We start from the raw sequence: 6,519 nt of genomic DNA, 5'->3' as shown, positions 1-6,519 counted from the left end.
TTTTATTTGGCATGATGTCCTTCAGGAACTTGGCAAACTTTGGCATTTGAAGAATAGCATCTATAAGAGGAACTTCAACGCATATCTCTTTAACCTTCTCCAAAAATTTGCCAAATTCTTCATCCTTTTTAAACATATTGAGTCTTTGGGGAAAAGGGATAACTTTACTCTGATGATTCAATGGGGGAGTCTCTTCAACCTCAATGGTATTCTCCTCATTATTAAAATCTGATTAGGTGTAGGAGGAGAGAGCTCTTCTTCATTTTGCATCCCTTTTTGAGCAGTCACTTGGGGATTTCCCAAGGTCCGTCCGCTCCTAAGCTCAATTATGTTGCAATGCTCCATAGGATTTACATTAGGTTTTCCAGGAAGTTGTCCTGGTGCTCTAGAAGATGAGGAAGCTAGCTGGGCAATTTGGCTATCCTGAATCTTTTGATGCTTTTCAGAATTATCCATTCTCTGAGTAAGCTTCAATAGATCCTGCTTCATTTTATTTTGAGTGGAGATAATTTCTTCAAGCATCTTTTCAATTTTGGATGTAGGAAAGTCTTGAAAAGATTGTTGCTGGAAATTTTGTTGCCCAGATTGAAAATTTGGTCTTGCCCCCATAGATGGTCCTTGATCTTTATTATTTCTGTAAGAGAAATTTGGATGATTTTTCCATCTAGGGTTGTAAGTATTTGAGTATGGGTTGTTCTGTCTTTGATTGAAACCCATGATTGCATCGCATTGCTCCAATTGATTAATTTGTGCAGTGATAGCTCCCAATGGACATGAGTCATTTGAATGTTCTGAACTCCCACATACTTCACAAGATACAGCAATGGCATTTACCATATTTGAACTAGTCCCCATATTCTCAAATTTCTTTGTAAGAGCATCAAGTTTTGCAGCCAATAAAGTCACTGCATCAACATCAAACTTTCCTGATGCTTTTGTTATTGGGTTTATTGAAGAATGACCACCACTTCTTTCATTTGCCCATTGATGATGATTTTATGCTACACTCTCTATGATTTCCTCAGCTTCATCCAAATTTGTATTCATGAGTGTCCCTCCAGCAGCTGAATCAAGGGACACTTTGGTATGATAATTAATACCATTATAGAAAGTGTGCAACACTAACCATCTTTCCAAACCATGGTGAGGGCACTGTCTGAGCATACTATTGTATCTATCCCAAGCTTCAAATAGAGATTCCGAGTCAGCTTGTTTGAAACTTGCAATCAAATTCCTCATATGAGAAGTTTTACTTGGGGGATAGAACTTATCAAGGAATTGTTGCTCACATTGTTCCCAGGTGGTGATACTGTTAGGAGCCAAAGAATTCAACCATTGCTTGGCCCTATCTCTCAAAGAAAACCCAAATAATAATAACCACACTGCTTCAGAAGGAACACCATTCATTTTCATTGTCCCACATATTTCATAAAAGACCTCTAAGTGTTGATTAGGGTCTTCATGTGGTCCTCCACCAAATTGATTTTGCTGCACCATGGAAATGATTGCAGGTTTGATCTCAAAATTATTTGCCTCCACTGAGGGTCTTGAAATACTAGATCTAAAACCCCTAGCATAAGGTGCTGCATAATCCTTTAGTGGTCTATTAGTCATGTTCAAATGCTCTTGTTCTTCAATTTGTCTCTGCAGAATTCTTCTTCTATGAAATGTTCTATCAATTTCAGGGTCAAGAGGAAAAAGTTCTCCTGCAAAGTTAGATCTTCGCATACACAAGAACAAGATTGCAATAAAAACTAAATCGAACAAAGAAATTTAAAACAGAGAAAAGTAAGATTGGAATGTTAGAAAACAAAAGAAATGAAGAATTAAAATTGCTACAAAAGAGTTTCCAAGAAGTTAGAAAGTATACAGGAAAATGAAAACACAAAACTAGAGATTAGTTAAAAATATGCAAATAAAAAAAAATAAAAATGTTATGTTTAGTCTAACTCAATTGATAATTTCCAATGTTATAGCGCAGTCCCCGGCAACGGTGCCAAAAACTTATTACGTTCCGCAAGTAATATAAAAGATTATCGTATCCACAGGGACTGGAATAAGCACTAGAAATATCTCAAAGCGAATTAGCTAAACAACTAATCAATTGGTTTCAAATGCTAAGGATGAAAAACAAACCTAAAATGAAAGACTAACAAACAAGAATTTGGGGGTTTGAGTTATGATAAAGGGAGGTTCTAGGAGTTTTGGTTTCTTTGTAAGATCTCTTGAATGTATATGGTTTACCAATTCTTATTTCTCAATTGTCTAATAATTGTAGAAGGTTGTCGGTTCTCTCTTGCAATAGATCACCGGCTTAGGACTGAAAAATATACCTAAATGTAATCAATTAGATATGAACCTACATTGTCCTTACACAGGATTGCACCTATTACTATGCTTCCCTCGGATATCAACATAGAAGTTCATAGCTTCTTAACCCATAAAGATACAAGGATTGAATCATAAAATCTATCCTACCCCTCTTGAATATTCTCATTTCCCCTTCAAGATTATCCCCCAAACGTCCTTACACGGGCTTGCACCTGTCACGTGGATCCCTCAGAAAATCGAGTGAGGGTTTATCCCTACAAAGTCTATAAGATATCCAAACGATCAATCAAGAATGAGAATTAAGCCCTAATTACAATTAATTATTCAAGATCCAATCGATACAAACTAGGCAATATCATAGAAAACAAGAAATGGCAAATCCACAAGAGTTTACATCAATTTATCTCACAAATACTCTCTCCATCCTAGAACAACAAGATCTACTCCATAAAACGAAGGAAGAAGACCAAAGATAAGAAGATTACAAGCATTCTTCAATCCCAATCCAAGAAGAGGAAAGAAAGAAAACTTATCTACAATATAACTCCATCTTCGGATCCAATTCTAGCTTCCGGAGTCGAATTCGCCAAGATCTCCCTTTAGATTGCCCAAAAATCCTCCTAAGAATGAGAGGAATCCACCAAATCTTGCTTTCTCCCAAAGGGGAGAAGATCCCCTTTCAAATCTCCAAGGAGGCCTTAAATAGAGGGAAGATTTTGGACGCCACACGGCCCCAAGGCATGGCCGTGTGAGGTTCACACGGCCAGAGCCTTTCCCCTCTCTGCCATCTATACACGACCGTGTGTGGTACACGGCCGTGGACAACTCTCTTCAAGACCTCCAAGCACGGCCGTGTAGATCCACACGGCCTAGACTGCCCCAGCTTCTGGAAACTTGGCACGGTTGTGTGGTGCACACGGCCAGAACACTTTTATGCTCTAGGAACCCTGCACGGCCGTGTGGTGCACACGGCCAGGGTCTTCTTAGTTTCTGGAAACCTTACACGGCCATGTAGATCCACACGGTCATGTAAGGATTGAACTCTGATTTGCTTCAAAACTTGACACGGCCGTGTGAGGTTCACACGGCCTGGACTTCTTCCTTTGCTGTTGCTGTCACACGGCCTCTGAACTCCACACGGCCAGAGCTCCCTACCAATGCAAGGCCGTGTCTGGTACACATCCAGGTGCTTTCTCGCTTGCTTAGCTCATAAGTTTTATCCAAGAATGCAGAATCTTCACCGAATTCAACTCCTGTATACAGAAAATGCACAAAAGCAGATCTCCGAACAAAAAGAGTAAATATGCTAAAAGGAAGACTGGAAGTACAAAAATGCATAGATCAAGCATGCTCAAAGTATGTAAATGTGCATCAAAACATGCATAAAAGTATATAAAATCTACGCACATCATTGCCTCTCTCCAATGAGGTACATCAAAAGAGCCTACAACTTCTAAGTAACTTCGGGGTTCACTTTCCAACATAAAATGATAAAATTCGATCCATAGGATTTTTCTACCTGAGCTCTTTTGCTCTGTCTAAGCTCAACCTCCACTAGTTCCTCATCATCATCTTCACCTTATGTTTCATATGTCTTCTTTAAGGAGCTAGCATCCTCTCGGGTCTTCTACAGAAACACATGTTCGAAGAACGAGGCATTTCTCGATTCTATTATCGAGTTCTTGTGTATCTCCGATATTTGTGACTCATGCACAAAAAATCGATACACACTGTTGTTCTGTGCATATTCAATAAATATGCAATCAACAGTCTTTGATCCTATCTTAATCCTTTTCGGATCAGGCACCAATACTTTGGCAAGACATCCAACATTCATAAATATTTGTAGGATGGTTGTCTTCCACTCCATAACTCATAAGGACTCTTACCTATTTTCTTTCGGGACACCTTATTTAAAAGGAAATTAGCTGTTAACATAATTTTCCCTCACATGAACTCTGCAGTCTATAGCTCAATAGAAGAGCATTCATTATCTCTTTTAGAGATTGATTCTTTTGTTCAACAAATCTATTTTGTTGAGGAGTATAAGGAGCTGTAATTTCATGTTTGATCCCATGTTCAGCACACAACTCAGCGAACAGTGATACATATTCACCGCCTTGGTCACTTCTAATCACCTTAATCTTTCTATTAAGCTGGTTTTCAATCTCATTTTTATATAATGTAAATTTTTCTATAGCTTTATTCTTACTTTTGAGAAGATACACATAATAGTATTTTGTATTATCATCTACAAAAGTGATGAAATATTTATTCTCATTACATATTGGTGTACCTTTGAGATTGCACACGTCGATGTGAATTAGCCCGAGTGGTTCGTTGCTTCTTTCAATAAGTTGAAAGGATGACCTTATCATTTTTGCTTTAACATAAATCTCACACTTGTGTTTCAGGTCAAGATGGAATGCAAGTATGCTTTGCATATTTATTAATCTACACAACACATCGTAGTTAACATGTTCTAGTCTACCATGCCACAAATATGAAGACTCAAGCATATACGTGGAAGAACTTTCATTTTTTTATTTATCTTAGGCCTAATGGTTATTACATTGAGCTTAAACAGCATATCAGATACATAGTCTCTTCCAACAAACATTCCATTCTTAGACAGTATAACCTTGTCTAACTCAAAAATAATGCAAAAGTCATGCTTGCTGAATAGTGATCCGGACACTAGATTCTTCCAAATCTCCGAAACATACAACACATTGTTCAAAGTAAGGTCCTTTCCTGAGGTCATCTTCAGTACCACCTTTCCTTGGCCCTTGATGTCCAAGGTTGCTGAGTTCCCTATAACAGCTTGTCTCCAATGACTTCTTCGAAGTTGTGGAGCAGCTCCTTATTGCAGCACACATATTTAGTATCTCCAGTATCAATATACCATTGTCGCGGGTTTGAACCAACCAGGTTTAACTCAGAGACCACAGCACAGAGGTCATCCATTTCTGGTGCCTCATTTAGGTTGGCTTCCTGCTTCTTCTTCGACTTTCTGCATTCCGAAGATTTGTAACCCACTCGGTCACAGTTGAAGCACTTCCCAGAGAACTTCTTCTTACTGATTCCTCCTCTGGGTCCCATTTTGGATGATTTAGGGTTCTTCCACTTTGGGCTTTGACCATGCTCGACCACGTTGATTTTCACAGTAGCCTGAGAGAATAACTTTCTCTTTGAACTCTTGTTGTTTTCTTCGATGTGAAGTATAACGATGAGTTCCTCCACATTCATCTCCTTCCGTTTGTACTTCAGGTAGTTCTTGAAGTCCTTTCACCTGGAGATAGCTTCTCAATGATAGTAGCCACCTGGAAGGTTTCACTCAGAACCATTCCTTCTGAGTGGATCTCATGCAAGATCACCTGAAGCTCCTAGACTTGGCTGATCACCGTCTTGGAGAACCATCTTGTAGTCCAGGAAATGACCCACGATGAACTTCTTGACCGCTACATCCTCCATCTTGTACTTTTTGTCCAGGGACTCCCACAGCTCCTTAGCCGTTCTTTTTATGTTATACACAGCATACAACGAGTCGACAAGGCAATTAAGGATGTAACTTTGGCAAAGGAACTAAGAATAAGTCCATGCCTCCACTACACTGATGGTCACACATCAGTATCCTCAGCACGCTTGGGAGGGTCCTCGGTCAAGAACCGAGCCAGATTGAGCATGGTCAAGTAGAAGAGCATCTTCTGCTGCCATCTCTTGAAGTTCAGTCCACTGAACTTCTCTGGCTTTTCCCTATAATTGATTGGCACAGTTCTAATCGGGGCGAATGGGGCCTTCATGTGTTGAGTCTGTTGTATCTCAACATTTTGTTCTATGACCATCTCAACTGAGTTGACTCTATTTCAAAATTGTTAAAGAAAACAATTTGCCGAAGATATTTGGGATTTTACCAAATTTAAATTACATGAAATTAAATTTAACTTATCTGTAAAGATGACCTGAGCTGATAATCTCAGACTACCAGCAGAAGCTGGTTTCTACAAATTGTTGAGTGCAGACTAAGCTCCAAGTCCGAGCAGCAAAGTTTGAGATGACTGATGGGTCGGGCAGGCAAGCAATAGATTGGTCGACCAGGTATTAAGGTCGAGCAAGTTCAACCGGATAGAGCAGCCGACTGGGTGAGAGGTCGGTCAGGTGAGCAGACAAGCCGAGCGAGAGGCCGGT

General features: G+C 39.5%; 1 non-coding gene across 1 annotated transcript; it reads left to right on the top strand.

Moving 5' to 3' along the window:
- The first annotated feature begins 1,135 nt into the window (after positions 1-1,135).
- On the top strand, positions 1,136-1,241 carry LOC122022140. Its single transcript, XR_006122870.1, has one exon. It is a non-coding gene; the product is annotated as a small nucleolar RNA R71 (small nucleolar RNA).
- The last annotated feature ends 5,278 nt before the right edge of the window (positions 1,242-6,519 follow it).

Source organism: Zingiber officinale, chromosome 9A (assembly GCF_018446385.1).
Source record: "Zingiber officinale cultivar Zhangliang chromosome 9A, Zo_v1.1, whole genome shotgun sequence".
In the NCBI taxonomy this organism is placed as follows: Eukaryota; Viridiplantae; Streptophyta; class Magnoliopsida; order Zingiberales; family Zingiberaceae; genus Zingiber; species Zingiber officinale.
This window is presented reverse-complemented; position numbering and strand designations above follow the sequence as displayed.